Source organism: Eubalaena glacialis, chromosome 5, assembly GCF_028564815.1.
Source record: "Eubalaena glacialis isolate mEubGla1 chromosome 5, mEubGla1.1.hap2.+ XY, whole genome shotgun sequence".
Taxonomy (NCBI): domain Eukaryota; kingdom Metazoa; phylum Chordata; class Mammalia; order Artiodactyla; family Balaenidae; genus Eubalaena; species Eubalaena glacialis.
The window spans coordinates 16,548-36,868 of record NC_083720.1 but is presented as its reverse complement, the minus strand read 5'-3'; the positions used below and the strand labels follow the sequence as shown (position 1 = coordinate 36,868).

General features: G+C 49.1%; 2 long non-coding RNA genes across 5 annotated transcripts in view; both read left to right on the top strand.

Annotated features, from left to right (window-relative positions):
- LOC133092503 (uncharacterized) overlaps positions 1-5,714 on the top strand; it is a 63,613-nt gene extending 57,899 nt beyond the window's left edge. For both annotated transcript variants that reach the window (XR_009701061.1, XR_009701060.1), the window contains exon 7: positions 59-5,714. This is a non-coding gene — a long non-coding RNA (uncharacterized LOC133092503). The remainder of the gene's footprint in view (positions 1-58) is intronic.
- Positions 5,715-5,744: 30 nt separating this feature from the next.
- LOC133092502 (uncharacterized) lies at positions 5,745-12,042 on the top strand. Of its 3 annotated transcripts, none has more exons than XR_009701059.1 (6): positions 5,745-6,797; positions 6,992-7,182; positions 7,369-7,488; positions 7,567-7,658; positions 7,914-9,370; positions 11,834-12,042. It is a non-coding gene; the product is annotated as an uncharacterized LOC133092502 (long non-coding RNA). The 3 variants fall into 3 exon arrangements; XR_009701057.1 differs by having other exon boundaries at positions 6,992-7,225; XR_009701058.1 differs by lacking the exon at positions 6,992-7,182.
- The last annotated feature ends 8,279 nt before the right edge of the window (positions 12,043-20,321 follow it).

Genomic DNA, 20,321 nt, shown 5'->3' with positions numbered 1-20,321 from the left:
TAGGGCAACACGATGCACTCTTTCTTGGGACAGCTTGATTTCCCCAACACTCCCACAGGTTCACGTACACACTTCTACAACGTCTAACATGCCGTGGAAGTTTGACTCGTTGCCCTAGTCTGAGCTGCACTGAGAAAGACCCTCGGCTTCGCATTCCATCTAGGACCTCCTGCCTGAATTCATCCTGCCTCCAGGAGAAAGTCGGCTTGCGTTCTGACTGCAACTAAAGCCCAGTTCCTCGTGGAACACTGCAGGCTTTTGAAGAGCCACAGGCCCGGAGGCCTAGCTGGGGCGTTCCTTGGTTGAGGTGGTTCACTAGATGCAGAACACCGTGCTTCGATGAGTTGATTCAGGGAAGGAACCACTGGGTAACCTGTGTCTCTCTGGACTTGTTAGAAAGCACAGGGATGTATGCTGCGTGTGCCCATGGAAATGGGGGCCTGATGGAACTAGCCTTGCTTTCCCATTTGGAAAGCTCTATTCATGCTGCCTTGAAGCTACTTGAAATTGACTGCTGTTGACAGGCCACTAGCCACTGTACGCATGGCTCTGGGAAGAAAATGAGTTTTCTCTAGCTAAACCGGGTGCTTCCATGGCCGGGGTGGAGCTCATCCTGCCATGCTCCAGAGCTAAAGGGAAACTCAACATGAGTACTTGCCTCGAGATAAGGCCCTGAGTAGCCGTGCAGAAAGGGAGGCATGCAGCTGTTTCCATGAGGTCTTAGTCACTGTTGTGCTTTATTTTAAAGGAAGTACCCTTTTCAGGACTCCTAGGCCCCTCGGGTATGCATCATTTTCCCTCCAAGATCACTGAGTACCTCCGGACCTCTATGGGCCTGCTGAGCAACATCGAGACCCATAGGTCGGTCCCTCGGAGGCCCTCTGTGTATGCCCTGCGATGGGCAACCCACTGTACGTTCCTTAAGGTGAACTACATTTGCAGAGCACTCGAACAGCCTCAGGACCACATTTCTAGCCAGTCCGACGTGCCATGGAAGTCTTCGTCTTGCCCCCCGTCTGAGCTGCCCTGAGAAAGCACTGTGCTTGGAATTCCTCGGGGACCTCGTACCTGAAGTCACTCTGCTCGAGGAGAAAGTCAGCATCCTACCGTGCTGTGTCACTAACGGATCATTCAACGAGAACACTTGCCTCAAGGTAAGGCCCTGAATTGCCGTGCGGAAGCATAGGCGTGCAGCAGTTTCCATGAGGCCGCAGCCACTGCTCTGCATTTTTTTAACGGCTGGACGCTTTGCAGGACATCTAGGAGCCTCACGTGGGCACCCTATTCCCTGCAAGAACACTCAGTCACCCCAGGCCCCCCTGGGCCTGCTAAGCAACATCCAGGCCCGTAGCCCTTCGGAGCCACTCTGTGTATGCCGAGTGTAGGGCAACACACTGCACTCTTTCTTGGGACAGCTTGATTTCCCCAGCACTCCCGCAGGTTCACGTACATCCTTCTAGTACATCTAACATGCCGTGGAAGTCTGACTCGTTGCCCTAGTCTGAGCTGCACTGAGAAAGACCCTCGGCTTGGCATTCCATCTAGGACCTCCTGCCTGAAGTCACCCTGCCTCCAGGAGAAAGTTGGCTCGCGTTCCAACTGCAACTAAAGCCTAGTTCCTCGTGTAACACTGCAGGAGTTTGAAGAGCCACAGGCCCGGAGGCCTAGCTAGGGCGTTCCTTGGTTGAGGCAGTTCGCTAGATGCAGAGCACCCTGCTTTGAGGAGTTGATTCCGGGAAGGAACCACTGGGTAAAATGTATCTCTTTTGACTTATTAGAAACCACAGGGATGTATGCTGCGTGTGCACATGGAAATGGGGGCCTGATGGAAGCAGCCTTGCTTTCCCGTTTTGAAAGCTCCATTCATGCTTCCTTGAAGCTACCTGAAATTGAGTGCTGTTGACAGGCCTTTAGCCGCTGTAGGCATGGCTGTGGGAAGAAAATGAGTTTTCTCTAGCTAAACTGGGTGCTTCCATGGCTGGGGTGGAGCTCATCCTGCCATGCTCCAGAGCTAAAGGGAAACTCAACGTGAGTACTGGCCTCGAGGTAAGGCCCTGAGTAGCCGTGCAGAAAGGGAGGCATGCAGCTGTTTCCATGAGGTCTTAGTCGCTGTTGTGCTTTATTTTAAAGGAAGTACCCTTTTCAGGACTCCTAGGCCCCTCGTGTGTGCATCATTTTCCCTCCAAGATCACTGAGTACCTCCAGACCGCTGTGGGCCTGCTGAGCAACATCGAGACCCATAGGTCGGTCCCTCGGAGGCCCTCTGGGTATGCCGAGCAAAGGGCAACATGCTACACTCTTCCTTAAGAGAACTAGATTTCCTCAGCACTCCAACAGCTTTAGGAAAACGTTTCTACCCCGTCTAACATGCCATGGAATTGTGCCTCGTTGCCCTATTGTGAGCTGCACTGAAAAAGCACTGTGCTAAGCATTCCTTCTAGGACCTCCTGCCTGAAGTCACCCTGCCTCCAGGAGAACGTCGGCTCGCGTTCCAACTGCAAGGAAAGCACAGTTCTTCGTGTAACACTGCAGGCTTTTGGAGCAAGCACAGGCCCGGAGGCCTAACTCAGGCATTCCTTAGTTGAGGCAGTTCGCTACACACAGAACACCCCGTGTAGAAACGCTGATTCAGGGAAGTGCCCAGTGTGTAGCTCGTGTCTCTTTTCACTTGTTAGAAAGCACGTGTAAGTGTGCTGCGTGTCCGCCGGGAAATGGGTGCCTGACGGCAGAAGCCATTTCATCAGAGGTGTTGGGAGTGTGTAGAGGCGTTATATTCCTGTTGTGTGTCCTGCAGGCATCCCATGAAAGACCAGAATCTAGGTCAACTTGGGCAAGCCACTTAACTGAGCCTCAGCTTTCTTTATTTGTAAGGTGGGCACCACAGCGCTTCCCTCCCGTATTCATGGCGATAACCTGGCAACAAACGTACACCATGTGGCCCCACTTTGAAATCTTTAAAGAGGTCTGCCAATAAAAGTGTCTGTAGGTTGTACCTTCCCTGCAATGACACACCTGGTCCAAGGTGGAGAGGTTTCAGGAGTGAGCAGTTTGCCCTTCACATGAATGGACAGAGCTCAGCCAGCGGCGCCCCTTCACTGAGACCCTGGCTGCCGAGGTACACACTTTCCATGTATCCAGGCTAGTTTCAGATGGAGACTGAGAGGGAAAATAGGCAGGTGTAAGGATGCAATCCTCAAATCTTTGGTTTCAAATAATCCATCCCAAACTGCTACCCGAGCCCCCCAGTATCAAAAAGGAAACATGTTATAGACCCAGAAAAATGTGTTTCCCAAAAGGCCTAGGTTTGCCCTCATAGTCATCAGTATCTAAAATAGAAGTAGCAGTACACTTAAAATCTTAAACCTCTATGTATTTAGGGACCAAAGGCATTTTCATCAGAAAGAAAAGGGATTTAATAATGAAACCACAGAGAGATAAATTGTTTTCAAGCCCCTGATAAGAGAGGGGAGAAATGTCAACCTCGTGGGAGTTGCAGAATCAGCAGTTAGGATTTTTGGATGCCAACTCTGGTGGAGAAGAGACTCCAGCCTGTACCCTCCCCACCCACCCTCCCCGGTATGCCTGGTTAGGAGGTGAGTCCTGCAGGCACGGTGGCCCCTGGGCTGGCCGGAGCGGCAGGATGAGTGCAGGGGTTCCTGAACAGAAAAGTTTACCCTCCCTCCCCAGAGACACCTAGCAATGTCTGGAGGGTGGGCTAGTGGCAGGTGGCCAGGGACGCTGCTAAACACACTACAATGCCCAGGACAAAGCCCACCACAGAGAACGATTCAGCCCAGAATGTCAGCAGTGCTGAGGATGAGAAACCTATGTATGTGGTAATGCTGGCCTCCAGGAGAAGTTCAGGAGACAGCCCAACCCTCTTCCTGCCCACAAGGGGGGGATGGTCCTCTCCTGTAGCTTGCTCCAATTTAAGGACCTTTTGCTGTCTGCTGTTGGTGAGTGACCCGGTGCCCTGGCTTTAGGAGTCGGGGCCTGAGGGCCTCGTTAGCTCCCCGAATTCTGTGCACTCAGAGTGCGCTTTACCCCCACGCTCCCCGCTGTTGTAGAGCAGGGTCTGAAAAGCCAGAGGGAGTGGCTGCTGGATTTGGCGCTAGCAGGCTTGGTCTTGGCGTCACTGGTAATGTACAGGGTGATATTTGGGGTAGAAAGAGACAAATTAGGCCGATTCGTAGCGAGGTGGTGGCTGCTCTGCGGAACGCCCCTGAGTCGCGAGGTTCTGGGACCGCTGATCAGTAGCAGAGGTGTGACGAGGACACAGCCTCACACCGTGCCCCACGGCCTGGGCCTTTCGGAGTTGGCCTCTTCAGAAGGCTCTCCCAGGCACAGACCACCCCATCCCCGAGCCCCAGCACGCTGGCCCCTCCGCACTGGACATGTAGGGGTAGCGCGGGGTGTGGTGTCCACGCCAGACTGAAGTCCAGGTCGGAGGGGCTCAGCCTGAGGCTGAAAGGAGATGGATGGATCAGTAGGTTGGTGGCGGTGTCTCCTGGGAGGGAATCACAGGGAATTGTTACTTCTCAGTTATCTTCTGCATTTTAAAAACTTCTGCCATGAGTACGCATTTCTGTAACCAAAACCTTATCAGAGTGGAAGCTTAGTGGGGCAGCTTTGCAAAAGGACCCTGCCTGACTCTTGACCCGCCTGTGTGCCTAAATGCGCATGCAGCTGGGGCTTGGTCAGCAGTGGTGACCTCCTGAAGCTATTTACAACCTGTAAGCGGTGTGTGCTCCTCCACAGGATACCTCAGTTCTCTGACTCTCAGGTTCTTCTTCTGTGGAGAAAAAGGGCAGATATGTTCTACAAATGTCCACAGTTCCCCGTGGAGAAGGTACCTCTGGGCATGAACATGTGCTGGAGTGGCATGATGCTGGGGTCTGCCCCTCGCAGCTCAATCTCAAAGACTCCAAGCAGAGCTACCTATTTTATATTTTTCTTCCCTTCTGAAGACATTGGCTGGCACTTGGCCTTGGTCCAGGGTGTACGCCTTCTTCAACCTGTTGACTGCAGAGTCCTCACATTGCTTTGGGCTTGGTCCAAGTCTGTGCTTGAGTGGAGGACGGGGCGTTGAGAGGGTGCACACGCCCCTCCTTCTCAGCCACGCACCTTCTTTTCCTTGCCAAGCTCTCCCTTCTCCTACTGTGACAACGAAGCGGCTGCTTCAACCTCTTCTGTAACCTGGGCTCTCCCATCTGTCTTCAGTTTTTCCCGTGATCATAGCTGGTTAGACACCTGCCGGGGGATGTTTTTCAGACGAACTTGAGTAACTTGCCCTCGTAGATTAGTTAAGAGCCTGTAGGTCTCGAAGGGATTTGTGGAAAAGACCCAGCAGAGTCTCCGAGAACCCGAGGTGGCTGTGGCTGGAGCCAGGTGAGCCACAGGTTAGGGGCGTCTGGCCCTCATCCTGTGTGAGGGTGGATGCGCTACTGCTGTCCTCTGCCTCGGGCCCTCATCTGTGAAATGCGGGAACAGTGAGGACTGCCCTCCCGAGGTCGTCATGAGGCTTAATGTGTGAATGCAGTGACCACTCAGAGCAGCCCTCACAGCAGGGAGCACTGTGTGTGTGTGTGTGGGTGTGTGTGTGTCTGGGGGTGTGTGTGTGTGTGCGTGTGCGTGTGTGTGTGTGTGTGATTGTAGCCGCCGGGCTTTGCTTTTCTCCACCAGCTCCTTCTTCACGGGGAAGCAAGGAGAGGCATGGGAGGGAGGGAGGGACAAGACTAGAAAAAGGAGGCAGAGGGAGGTCCCTGGGGAAGGGTTTCTGCCACTCATGCATGGGTGGCCTGGGGTCCAAACTTGGGGTTTTATACCAGGGCGTGTGAGCAAGGGGCTGCGGCCAGGGGCAGAGCATTTGCAGACCGCGCGTAGGTCTGGACAGAGCAGGAAGACACCAAGGCTCTGCTTCCTCCCAGCTGTCAAGGCCCAAGGCAACAGGTCACCCCTTCTGAGTCCCTGAGAAATTGGGAGGTGCTAGTGCAAGGGCACAAAGTTTCAGTTATGCCAGATGAACAAGTCCTGGAGTTCTGCTGTATAATACGGTGCCTGTAGTTAACAATACTGTATTGTGTGCTCAGAATTTACTGAGGATGGCTCCTATCTTAAGTGTTCTTACCATCCACACAAAGAATGATGATAATAGGAATAATAATAAATAAAGGAATGAATAGGTCGGGAGGACACCTTTGGAGTGACACATATGTTTACGGTGTAGATTGTGGTGATGGTTTCATGGGTGTAATCTGTCTCCATACTCACAAAGTTGCATGTATTAATCATGTACAGCTTTCTGTATGTCAATGATACCTTCATAAAGTGGTTTAAAAAAATAAAATGGGGGGGAATATAGTCACTCCAAGTACTGAGCACATTGCCTGTCACAGTAAATAAGCAAATAAATGTAATTATGGTTTAAGCTTAGCTCAGGACTGAGAGTGGGTACTTGGCAGGTGGTGTCTGTGGCCAGCTGCTCCGCCCGGGCTCAGCACTGCTTCTGTGAAGCACAAGGGCTGCCCAAACGCAGAGAGCAGCTCCAGGTGCACACTCCTGACAGAGAAGGCGGGCTGGTCGCAGACACCTTGTTTTGGTTACTTGCTATTCCTTCCCCCGCACACCCTTTCATTGTCCTGGTCCTTAACCGTTAACTCCTGTAAGAAGCTGGGTTTGCAGATTTCTGAAGACATTTTGCAGTGTGCAGACCTGTTTCACCTTTGTTCCCCATCCTTGGGTCTGGAGATAAAGGCGAGAAGACAGTACTCTATGAAAGCAACAATCATAAACCTCAGGTATGCTCACCCTCAGGTGCCTCAGACTTCAAAGAAATGGGAAACTAGGCATCTCATTTTATTCATGGCCCTCTTTAAGTACACTTGTATGTACATAAAATGAAATTGTACTGAAATAAATCTTATTGGTGAATGTTTGCTTTCCGGAAGACACTTTGGTGTAAAAGTTCCTAAGAAAATTTGTTTTTTTAAAGGACCAAAAATGGGGTGAATGTTTCATGGGTAAAGACCTTTTTCGTAACGAGTGAAGGTGAAGTGAGCAGACTGTGCAGCTCAGATTCCAGCTGCGTCCCCGTCACTGCCCTCGGGAGTGTGCCGGAAGGACCCCAGAGAGCTGGCCCACTGGGATGAGCTTACAGCCTTGGGGCCCCAAAGTGCAAGGATGGTCAGCATTCCTGGTGCTCTGGGTTCAGCAAGACCTGACTGAGGTGGGTGGGAGGTGAGTGGGAACACAGTTTTGCCCAGAGCTATCTTGTTGGCCTGTGTTAGAGGGGGAACAGAAGGTCAGAGCAGGCCTGGGTGAACCCAAGGTGCTGGCTGAATGTCTTTTTTTTTCTTTTTTTTAATAAAGGGACTCTCTTTTCTGGTTGTTGGCTGAGTATGTAATGTCCAGTCTGGGTCATCTAAGGGCCGAGCGCAAGTACTCTGTTCCTGCTGTGACCCGTGCTTCTGCTACCACATACTGCACAAGGTAGGTACCTCAAAGTCCTAGCTGAACAGCTAATAGAGAGACAGGTCTCACCCTTGCTTCTTCACCTGCATGTTACAGAGGTGGAAAGTGGGAACTGCAGCCCAGCAAGCCATGGACCCAGGCAATCCTAAAACTGCAAAGTCACCTGTGTTGATTCCAGCCAGCGTTTAGTAAGTAAATCCGTGACTCTTGTAAGAAGAGATTTCAGAAAATGTGTACCTTCTACAGAATTCACATTTAGTGAGGGGCGTGTGAAAAGATATACACAATTTTAATCTTTTTATTTTACTAATAGCGTATCTTAATGATTGAAAAATAGAAATTCCTGTAAATAAAAAGAAAACCAGAAAGTACTCATACTTTACACACCTAGTGTTCACGATCTAATGGGCCTGCTTCGCCTTCCCCTCTCTCTTCTATCTGAGCCTCCACGATGGACGGGACTCACGTGGTACAAGTGACGCAGGGTCAAGCTGGACTGTTGGTTTTCTGCTCCGCCTCTGCTTCCTCTCCGCATCCTGGACTCTAAAGAAGATGAATGAAATGTCTGCTCTGGTTGCTGGCTGTTTCATCTCCAACTTAACCTCAGTCTGTGGTTGTGGAGGGCCTCAGAAGTCAGGAAGGTCCCCCGCCGCCAACCTGGGGAGGGTGGGGCTGGACCCAGGCTCCAGCACAGCCCTGACACGCAGTGTGGTCAGTGGGACATGTTGGCATGTCTGCAAGGCTGTAGCGCTGCCAGCCCCCCTATGCTGCCTTCTTGAGGGCTGGCGGTGCCCTTCAGGACTGGCTGCATCCTTCGTCCCATTTGAGTGGGCAGTAGTAGATAATAAAATCTCAGAATATCCCTTGACCCCTGACCATCCAGGCAGGCATCTGCGGTCCTGCAGCTCAGGCCTGCCTGGGCCCTGTCAAGCCCCTGTGGCCAATCACTGAGCTGACCTTGCTGCTGGGCAATTGAACAGCTACCTGGGCAGCGTAGACGGCCCCTTGGGATGTTTCAGTTCCCTACATCCATGTGATTGAGAAAAGGGCCTCCTCCCTCATAGCCTCTCAGCCTTTTGAGAAGAAATAACCCTCCAGACATTGAGTGTGGCCCTGGCCACAACCAGCATACAGCAGACCGTGGCCCTGCAATCCTTTGGCCTTCGGGTTGTTGCAAACCTTTGACATTCATACTCATTAAAAATCAAAGGAATGGGAGCAAGTGGCTTCCCAACTGGTGTTTTCCCTCTGAGGCTATGTGGTCTCCAGGAGCCATGCGCATCCCGGGCCTAGTCCCTGCGGCCTCCGGAAAGCCAGCCAACTGTGGATTCCACGGTATAGAATAATCCTTGAGACACTGCTCCGTTGAGTAACAGTTTCCTTACCACCTACCATTTGGTTTCTGTTCTCTGTAAAGGAGAGAGCAGAGACTGGAAAATTAGCAAATGTGTTCTGTGGAGATGGGTGATTAATATAGTCAGAGGGCAGGTGTGACTCCTGGGCTCCCACCTCCCAGGGACACAAATGAAGTCTGTGTGCCTTTTGAGGTACACTGGCAATCAGGGCCAGCCTCTGATATGAGGCCCCGATGCCCAAAGCAAGAGTCTTGAGTTTCCCACCAACAGCGAAATTGCTATTTTAGCTAGTGGAAGAGCTTCCTGCCATCAAGGGAGGACAGCAAGAGCCCTGGATGGGTGACCACAGTCACTGACCTTAACTGAACCTCTTCTTTTCTGTTAAAATGGACATTGAGTGGGTGTCGCCTGCAGTTTCTGGAAGCCCTGGATGCAGTGAGAGAGAGTGTTCCTGTGAATGGGGCCACCCAAAGGCATTTAGCAGGACAAAGGATTGGAGGGAGACCAGATCACACTGCAAGAGAGTGAGCCACCAGAACTGCCAGGTCCAAATGCACTCTTAAACCTGTCTCTTGCAGTTATTAATTTATTTCTATCGTTTAAAAATAATGTTTTATTTTACTTTAGTAAGTGTGTCCAGTCCATTGGAATCAAAAAAGTCATAGCTGATACATCAGAGCCAATAATCCCTGAGACTCCCTTGGGTGCCCTACTGGATGGGGCATGGCTGGGAGAGATGAAGACACTGAGCAGGGTCCGAACTTAGGGGAACTGCCAGATTGCTGTGTCTCTGTTCCTTCCCTGTCGCAGGAGAGCGAAATCCCGGAACAATGAAAGGAGAAGCAAAATGGGGAAGAGGTCTTTTGGTGGCTTAACTATTCTGTTTGTATTTTCCTTTGTTATGTTCCATTTTGTTAATGTGTGTTTTTACTGGGAAGTTACCCATTTCCTCTAGATTTCTAGTGTGATGCAATAGGTTTCTCAGTCTAGTTTTCAACCGAATTGTCACTTATTAACTGACATCCATATTTCATTTGGGTTTCCTTCATTCTAACTTTTTCTCTTCCAGGATGCCATCCAGTGTATCACGTGACATTTAGTCATCATGTCTGTTTAGGCTCTTTTGGGCTTTCACAGTTTCTCAGACTGTCCTTGTTTCTATGACCTTGACATTGGTGAGGAGTACTGGTCAGATATTTTGTTGACTGTCCCGCATTGGAATTTACCTGGTGTTTTTCTCAGGATTAGGCTTGAGTTATGGGTTTTGAGTAAGCAGATCACAGAGGTAAAGTGCTTTCTCATCACTTTATATCAAGGGAACAGGCTCTCAAGGCAACTTATCACTGTTACTATTAACTCTGGTCACCTGGCTGAGGTAGTTGGTCAGATTTCCCCACAATGAAGTTAAGTTTTTCCCATTTCCGTGCTGTGTGTGTTCTTTAGGAGGAAGCTACTTTGGGAACCAGCACTTATGGAGACAGGAGTCATCTCCACCTCCACAATCTATGGATGGCTGAGTGTCCACATCAATTATTTGGACTTCTGCATAGGAGATTTCTATTCAACCTTATTGATTAAAACAAACAAACAAGCAAACAAACAAAACCCTATGCAGTTACTTATTTTTACTAGCATGGACACCTGTGGACAGTTTTTTTTGTTTGTTTTTCTTTGTTTTTTTAACTTTTTGTTATAATCCAGCAGTCCAGATTTTGTTGCTAAGTTCATTCCTACTTTGGCTATTGAGAGCTCTTTCCATTGGCTCCTGTTTTCCTTTGACATCATTCCACCCTGTGGATTTTTTTCCTTGATACTTCCTTATTTTCTGATATAAGATTCAAGATTGTCCTGGCTCATATATTTACTGTGTCAGTCCTAGTGTCAGCCATTATTTCAAAGAGCTCTGGTTCTTTTCACTAGAGAATGTTATGAAAAAGTTACATATAGGAGCTAAAAGTGCTCAGCTGATAATGCAAGGAAATATATGCATGTATTCCCACCTTTGTGTATTGTTGGGTCTCAGGGAGGGGTGCTCCACAATGGCATATCAATTATTTTGAATTACAGTTCCTTAATAAATGGCTGATGCAAGAGGGACACTCTGACTATCTATCTCCTTGAAAGCAGGAAATAAGTCTCTCATGTGAAAGGTGCAGAAGCCTATATGAACAACACTTGGTACTTCTTTAATTTACTACCCCAAGCCCAAACTCTGTTTAGATTCTTCACTAATTGAGTATCCCAAACCTAAGTTTCTTTGGCCTGTAAATTCCTCATAACTTTATTCTATGATGAAATTAAGCCTCACTTTCTGTTATAGTTGGGGAGGGATCTGTAAAGCACCTTGGTTTTTAAAGCAAAGGTTTGTTACTGGAAGAAAGTGTCCCCCCAAAATAGTCTGATGCTCAAGATGTCTGTGTTCCCTTCATGTGATAGTTCAGGGCAGGTGGGTGTCGAGGCCCAGGCTCTGTCCTCCTTGTTTCTCTTCCCTGCTTTCAGGTGGAGGGCTCCAACCAGCAGGGGATGGGGTGACCACATGGCACCATGCCCTCCATCCTAGGACACAGGCTAGCCAAGGCCCTCACCACCTCCACCACTTCCATTTGGAGCTGCAATGGGTGGGAAAGCTGGGAGGTGCAGGGTGGCTGTGAACAGGAAAAAGGGACATGGGTTCTGGTGGACAGCTGGGCGGCTCTGCTGTGGCAGGGTCACTCGGAAGCTAGCACACAGTCTCTGGGTCCTGTGAAACATGATTAGACATCAGCATGCAGTCTTCGATGCTTTGTGGTTCTGGAAATCCTATAGGAGGTGGTTCAGAGCAGATTAAGGTAATGCTCTCAGTGGAGGTGGTGAAGCCAAAGGTCTGCCCTTGAGACTGAAGGTGCTAATGTGGGTGTATATACAGGACAAAACCATCTCGTGTGAATGTAGATCAGGCTCGTTTAAGATCAGTGCAGTCGTGGGGTTCCGTGGTGGTGTAGTGGTTGATAATCTGCCTGTTGATGCAGGGGACACGGGTTCGAGACCTGGTCCGGGAAAATCCCACATGCCGCAGAGCAGCTATGCCCGTGTGCCACAACTACTGAGCCCCCACGCCTAGAGCCCGTGCTCCGCAACAAGAGAAGCCACCGCAATGAGAAGCCCGTGCACCGCAGTGAAGAGAAGCCCCCCTCACCGCAACTAGAGAAATCCCGTGTGCAGCAATGAAGACCTAACGAAGCCAAAAATAAATAAATTAAATAAATAAAGATTTAAAAAATCTTTAAAAAAGGAAAAAAAAAATCAGTGCAGTCGTGTTATGCCTAAAATCTCATATTTTGTGCCTTTCCTCGGGCACACCTTCCTCAGTTCCTGAGGCTAATGTCACTCACATACAGGGGAATGGAGAGTGGGCTATCTAGTGTGAGACATTCTTTACCCTGTGTGTGAGTCTGCTCAGGGCTGCCATAACAAACACCACAGACCGGGGAGCTTGAACAACAGACCTACCTCCTAGTCCTGGATGCTGTCTGAGATCAAGGTGTCTGCAGGCTGGTTTTTCCTTGAGGCTTCTCTCCTTGGTGTGTAGACAGCCATGTTCTCTTCACATGATCTTCTGTGTGCTAATCTCTTGTGGTAGGACATCAGTCTTGTTGGATTAGGATCCACGCTAGTGACCTCATTTTACCTTGATCACCTCTTTAAAAACCCCATCTCCAAATACTGCCACATCCTGCGGTCCTGGGGGTTAGGGATTCAGCATGTGAATTTGGGGGGGACACAACTGAGCCCACAGCATCCTGATTAGGAACTAACGTGCCTGGGTCCTTCCTTCCCTCAAGTCCCGTGGGGAACATGCGATAGCTCAGGGAGAGGCCACTTGTGCAGAGTCTGTGTCCCAGTTGGGGAACCCTTCTCTCCTCTCTTTGATCAGGCAGCAGCAGTGCCAGCCCTGTCCTGAGGTGAGCAGTTCTGGGGTTTGGTGCCATCTCGCCTGGCCTGCTGAGGTGCTCAGTATCAGGGAACCCAAGAGTCACTAGCCTAGTAGGGATGCCGGGGACTCTCAGGGCCTTGGCAGATGTCTCTCCCAGCAGATACTCTAGCGAAAGTGGGGAAACATTTGGGGATTACATGTGGGAGAGAGTCACAGTCTCGTTTATGCTTTAGAAAGACCACGTTGGGGTGGGATGTGAGACACGCTGTGGGGGCAGGGAGTTTTGTCAGGGCCTGATGGAGGAACCAGGCACTAGATCGGGCTTGGGCCAGGGCTGTGGGTGTAGAGGGGAATTAGTGTGAATTTGGAGGAGGGGGTCGCAGGGTATGAGATCAGCTGGTGCACAATTCTCTGGTTGGTTGATGGTGAGGTAACAGGGTGGTGAACAGTATCAATCCTTAGGTACCAGTAGGTCTGGGGGCTCTTGATCATCAAGTACAGTAGTTAATGTCTTCCATCTGGTAGAAGTCTGTAAAACAACTGAGGAAGCGTGCATCAGATGCTGTTATCCAGGTACTTCAGAGAGGAGCTACAGCAGAGGATGCGGGGGAGGGGTCTGTCCTGGGAAGGCCCCGTTGGGTCCTGCTCGGTTATACCCGGTGCCTGGGCTCAGCAACCAGGGAAGGTGGGGCTGCTCCTGGGTGTGGGGAGCTGCAGGATCCCGGTCCCCTGAGGGCGCTGTTAGCCCCCAAGGTGAGATGGGGATGCAGTGGCTGGACAGAGGCGTCTGGTCTGGGAGAGGGGTCCAGGCTGGAAATGTCACGGGAATCATCGCAGGGAGGAAGAGGAAAGGCCAGGTGGGGGAAGGTGGGTTACAGCAGACTCCACGGATGTGTCTGTGGGCCTGACAGAAGCAACTCAGAGCCAGAAGAAGTGGCCGTCAGGAGCTCAGCTTCATTCTCCTGTTCCTTTGTAAAACTGCTGTGTCAGTTTGAAACACCACCAGGAGACGTCTGGGGCCAGTGCTGCCATGGCTTCATCAGAGGGGTCCAGGGGGAGCACAGAACCACTGCAGACCCCGCCCATGTCCTCACTGGGAATGAATCCCATCGGGGCTCCTGGGCTCACAGACTTGAGGGAGCCTCTGTCCTCAGGAGTGGTCTTTCTCCTTCCTCTCACCTGCTGGTCAGGAGCCCAGGCACCCCCATCCTGGCTCCACCCCCAGGGCCTGGATTCTGGGACAGCTTAGAGGTAATGCAAGACCCTCACGCTCCTTTATCTGCCTGGGGGCAAGAATGTCTAAAAAGGTGCAACTGGCTGATTACAGAGGGCTGAGTGTTTGCAGCAGGTATGGGTGGAAAGATGGGGTGTGAGTTTCCTATGTCTTTACAGCCTTCCCAGTGTAAAGATCTGTGCATGTCCTATGGCCAGTGAACTCCCCACACCATCCTCCCAGGAAGCTCAGCCAAGTATTATGAGGGCAGAGGCTCTCCCCTTGCTTATCTGTAACTTCCCACTCCCACAATGAGGAGCTTGGTGCCCACTATCTGCCATTTACCTATGCATTGCTCCTTTCCAGATTACATGTGCAGAGCTTTCAGAATTGTTAGCTGCTACACCCTGGAAAGAACTCCATAAAATAAAGTCCACTGTTTGTGTACATTTTGCATTTAGTCTAGAGATTGCGTTCATTTCCACAGTTAACTTAGGCCAGCACCTTTTATCCCATCCCCTACAGTGAGTTTTTCCCATGCATTTCTAATACAGTTAGATTCTGTCACATTGAGTATTCCATCCTGTAATACTCCTACACTGTAAAGAACTAAATTTGAATAGAGTTTGATTGACCCCTTGGGCTATACACATCTATGGGCTTAGACAAATGCATAGTGACAGGTATCCATCCTAAAGTATCACATGGAATACTTCAGACCCGCCACCGCATGATCTGCTTATCATCTATGTAGCGTTGCCTTTCCCAGAATGTCATCAATGGGGTCATAGTGTGTGCAGCCTCCTCAGACTGGATGCTGTCACGTAACACTATATACTGAGGATTTATCCGTGTCTTTCCGTGGGTCGATGGTTCATCCTTTCTGCTGCTGAGTAGTATTGCATTGCATGTGTACGGGAGGAAAAACAATTTTCACTCTGTCCTTCTAGGTTCTTGGTTGAGCCCCACCCCCGCCCCGTAATAAAAGCCAGATTAACAGGAGAAAAACAGAAGTTTAAGAGCATGTATACCTCCTGTATACAGGGGAGATACCCAGAAAAACTGAGTCACTCCCTGAAATGGCCAAAGCCATCACCTTAAATACCAAATACCATCTTCAGATAAAAACAAAAGACCTTGGGGAAGGGGGGAAGCCAATAGTGGCAGGTTATCATGCAAAGCACAGTAAACAAGGGTATTGTATGCAGATTTAAGTCGGGAATTCTCCCTTGATAAGAGTGACTTGAGATTTAATCATCCTTCTATTTCTGGTGCAAAGAGAGACACGCCATTACAAATGGAGATTTCCTTATAAATGTCCTTCATAAAAGGTCAGTCTCTACTCAGTTTTTTCTATCTTTCTTTTTTTGAATTAGACTGAAATAATCCTTATGCCAGAGAGACATATATTGGCATGGTATATTCTGCTCACCTTGACATGGATGTCCTCCACTTTGCTTATGCAGTCATCTAGTGAAGGATATCCTGATTTCTTCAGGTTTTTAGCCATTACGAATAGTGCTGCTGTGCATAATTGCACCCTTGTCTGCTTTTGGACATAGATTTTCAAAGCAGTTGCCTGTATGCTGGACGCATAATTGTTGGACCCCGAGGGGAGACTTGATTAGTTGTGGAAAAAGCTGCGGAACTGTCTTGCCACGTGGCTGTACATGCACCCCAGCTATGAGGAGGGGTTGCTTCTCACCCTCCAGCAGTCGGTGTTGCCATGGTTTTGTTGGAGTTTAGCCATCCTAGTAGGTGTGCTGTGATGGCTCACGATTTTAATTTGGAAATCCCTAATAGTATATGAATTTTTTGTATAATTTTTGTATGATTTTTATTATCTGTGTATCTTTTTTGGCGAGGTGTGTGTTCAAATCCTTACCCATTTTTAAAATGGGGTTGTTTTAGAGGTCTTTGTCCATTTTGAGTCCAAGTCCTTTACTGGATATGTGGTTTACAAGTATTTTTCTGCCAGTTTGTGGCTTGTCTTTTTTATCTTGGAGAGGCAGCAGTGAGTGGTGGCATGAAGCGAGATCTTCATTCCCTGCCCAGGAATTGAAGCTGGGTAGCCTGGATGAAAACCAGGAATCCTAGCCACCACCCCCACTAGCTCTTGCTCCCAGTGAAAAATGCATTTCTCATAGAGGTAAAAACTGTAAAAACAGGTACAAAGTTTATTATTAGAGACATAGCACAGCAACAAGTGGGAGAGCACACAGAGAAACAGTTTGTTTAGTTAAGACAGAAGGAAGGCAGAGATGCACACCGGGAGAGAAAGGGTGTGGAGACCCTCCCTAATGAGGAGGAGTGCAGTAAAGAGGCAGTTAAGTCACTTACATAGGGCAGTTCTTCCGGGTCTCTGTTCACCTCTGGTCAATTATCTGGTTTCTTTTTCCACACCTGCCCTGCCCTAGGACCCTCCCCAACATGCGTGCGCAACTTTTTTCCAAGATGGATTACAGCCCAGAGGCCTATGGGACGACCTTAGCATCACCTATTTTGGGGTGGTGCTCCTTCCTTTTTGACCCCGAAGGAACCTTTCTGCACATGTGCAATGTTTCCCTTGCCCCAAGGATGAGAAATGTATGACCTCTTGATATTTTAACAGGGTTTAGTCCCACTCTGTCCCTCCCATAAAAATGTCCAATGTGTGATTATTTACGCTATTTTTGTTGCTGGTTTTCATATCGAGGTGCAGACCTCGAAATATAGACAGGAGTCTGGTCATAAATATGTAGTCCTGGAGCCCGTTTGTGTCTTGCTTCAGGAAATGTAAACAGGAGGCTGGTAATGAATGTCCAGCCTGGAGCCCATTTTTTTCTCATCGCAGGAAGTGTGAACTGGAGGCCAGTTGTAAATGTGTAGGCTGGAGACCATTTATCTCCTGCCTCATTTTGAGTTTCTGAATAAGGTCTTTGAGAGTAGAAATCTTTAATTTTATAAAGTCCAGCATATTTTTTTCTTTTGTGATTGGCCTTGTATGTTAAAACTCAAAGCTGGTGATCTATAGACGAAACCCAAAGTCTTGTCGATTTTCTTCTATGTTTCTGTGTAATTTTCATAGCCTTGCATTTGAAATGTCTGTGAATAAATTTGTGTGAATTTGGCATAAGTTTTAAAGTTCGTGTCTAGGGACTTCCCTGGTGGTCCTGTGGCTAAGGCTCCGTGCTCCCAGTGCAGGGGGCCTGGGTTCCATCCCTGGTCAGGGAAGTAGATCCCACGTGCCTCAACTAAGAGTTCGCATGCTGCAACTTAAAAAAGAAAAAGGTTCCGTGTGACACAGCTAAGACCCAGCGAAGCTAAATAAATAAATATTAAAAAAAAAATAAGTAAAGTCTGTGTCTATAATCATTTCATTTCTTACGGTTTCTAGTTAATTGCTCCTTAAGTATTTTGGAGAGTTCATGGGTCATTTGGCTCTATTTCAATTTGAATTTCCACAGGAGAACGGATGTAGCAGAAGCCGGGTCTCCTCAGAACCCAGTGGGGCTTTGGGACACTGTGGGGTCTGGTTCATGGTGACAGGAGCCAGGTCTCCTCTGGACCTGCTGGGAGGTGATGCTGCTAAAGGAAAAGGTGAGGAAAAGTGGGAGAGAAGGTTCTTGTGTCTGGTTGACTGCTGAGGGTGTCTGTCCTCAGAGCACCCAGGAGAGGAAGGGCTTCATGTGGAGCACTGGGTTTTTAGCCAGTTTTTGTGTGGTGTAGACAGAGTGCAGTGGTCTTTGGTGTGTGGTGTCCAGTTTTGCCAGCACCATTTATTGAGGGGACTGTTGTTTCCCCAGTGTATGTTCTTGGCTCTTTTCCTGTGAATTAACTTACCGCATAACCGTAGGTTTATTTCTTGGGTCTCTGTTCTGTTCCTCTGGTCTGCGTGCCTGTTTTTGTGCCAATTGCACACTTTTTGGTGACTGTAGCTTCGTAATGTAGTGTGAAGTCAGGGAGGGAGATGCCTCCAACCTGTTCTCCTTTCTCAGACTCCCTTTGGCTATTCAGGGGCCTTCGTGTTTCCACACAAATGTTAGGAACGCTTGCTATATTTCTGTGAAGAATGCCATTGGAGTTCTGACCAGGCTTGCTTTGCATTTGAACATTGCTTTTGGTAGAATGGACATTTTAACAGTGTTGTTTGCATCTATGAGCACGGGATGGCTTTCCATTCATTTGTGTCTGTTCAGTTTCTTTCATCAGTGTTTTACAGTTTTTAGTGTGCTTTCACATCCTTGGTTAAATTTATTCCCAGGTATTTTTTAGATGCAATTGTAAACGGGATTGTTTTGTTAATTTCTCTTTCTGATGGCACATTTTTACTGTATAGAGAGAGAAGTGATTTTTAGGGCTTCCTTTGTGGCTCAGTGGTTAAGAATCTGCCTGCCAATACAGGGAACATGGGTTCGAGCCCTGGTCCGGGAAGATCCCACATGCTACGGAACAACTAAGGCTGTGCGCCACAACTACTGAGCCTGTGCTCTGGAGCCCGCGAGCGACCACTGCTGAGGTCGTGTGCCACAACTACTGAAGCCTGCTCTCTTACAGCCCGTGCTCCGCAAGAAGAGAAGCCACCGCAATGAGAAGCCCGTGTACTGCAATGAAGAGTAGCCCCTGCTTGCCGCAGCTAGAGAAAGGCCTTGCACAGCAACGAAGACGCAACGCAGCCAAAGATAAATAAATAAATAAATATTTTAAAAAAATTTATTTAAAAAAAAAAGAAAGAGAAGTGATTTTTGTGTACTGATTTTTTACCCTGCAGCTTTACTGAATTTGTTTATTAGTTTTAACAGGTTTTTGGTGGTTTGATGTGGAAAACTAGAATTCAGATATCCCACTGTTTCTACCACAGGCAGGTCATCCACAGCACCCGAGACACAGTGGCTCCTAATATTATCTTCCCATGGTGCCTGTTAATAACGCGTGGACCCTACAAGACTGATGAGCGTTAGCACTTTAGGTGAACTGGATCTGGTTAAGGCTTGGCCTGTATTATGAAGTTTGATGTGTTCTCTGCTTTTTTTGGGCATGGTTTTGACATGGTTCTTTTGAAAAGTAATGTACTTCCCAGTAATTTCAAGTGTATAAAAACACTATAAGTAGTAGTAGAAAATACACCACCTCACATAAACTACTCCAGTGTGTTTTATGCAATACTGGGGTCCTCTCCCAGGGAACCAGCACATAAAGACCCAAAGACGAAATTTTATGGTTCCACCTTATAATCCTATCCACGGGCCCACTTCAACATTCACCATCTCCCCAACTCTATGGAAATGTCTTTTCCCATTCTGATCCAGTTTTGTTTCTCTGAAACCATTACTGAGACTTTCCCTCATTTTGAAAACCTTTATGGATTTAAAACACACGAGATAAGTATGATCTGGGTGACCTTTTCTGTATGACCTCTTTGAGTTAGAATGTTTTCAGTGTTCATCCATGTTCTAACATGTATCATCAGTGCTTCATTCATTTTGTTCATTGTGATTAAAACTAAGATTTAACATTTAAACCATTTTGAGTATACAGTTCTGTGGCATTGACTACATTCACATTGTTGTACAAATATTCTCACCATCCATCTCCTGGACCGATTCATTTTCCCCATGGGAAACTCTGTATCAATTTCTCTACATTTTTGCCAAAACTTGTTATTTTTAATTCTCTTGATTATAGGCCTTCTAGTGTTTGTGGAGGGGTATGGCGTTGTGGTATTAATGTGCATTTCCATAGTGACTAACGATGTTTAACATCTCTTCAGGTGTTTGTTGACCATTTGTATGTCTTATCTGGAGAAGGGTGTTTTTAAGTTCTTTTTCCATGTAAAAAATTGGGTTGTTTGCGGGGGTGTGCAGCTCCCCCGCCCAAGCCGGGTCCCGCTAAGCGCTCCTGCTGGCGGCGTTGGCTTCGGTGAGTCCAGCCTGGAGCGGTCTCGGCGCCACAGGGGCCCGCGCGCCGGGGCATCGCTAGCGGCGTCGCAGGGGCGCCGCTTCCTGCCTCGCGCTCGCAGGAGAGGGGACGCCCGGCCCCAGGCGCCCGTGCCCGGAGTGCCGAGACCGTGCTGCGCCGCGCGGACGCGGCGCCGGCGGGGCGGGTGTTGCTCGGCATTGGCTGCGGCTCACCTGAGCGCGCCGGCGGTCCGCGCGCCTCTCCCGGAAGTGGGCGTCCCGGCCAGAGCGCACCTGGCGCGGGGCGTCCTCGGGGTTCGTCGCCGTCAGCCGCCGGCGACCCGGCGCGGGTCTAGGTAGACAGCGCGCGGCCGCCGGGAACGATCTGTCCCCTGGGTCCCTGGCACCCCCGCGGCATCCGAGCGCGGAGCGGAGGGCCGCGGACCGCAGGTAAGGGGACAGGGGCTCGTAGGGGTGGGTGGAGGAGGGAACCA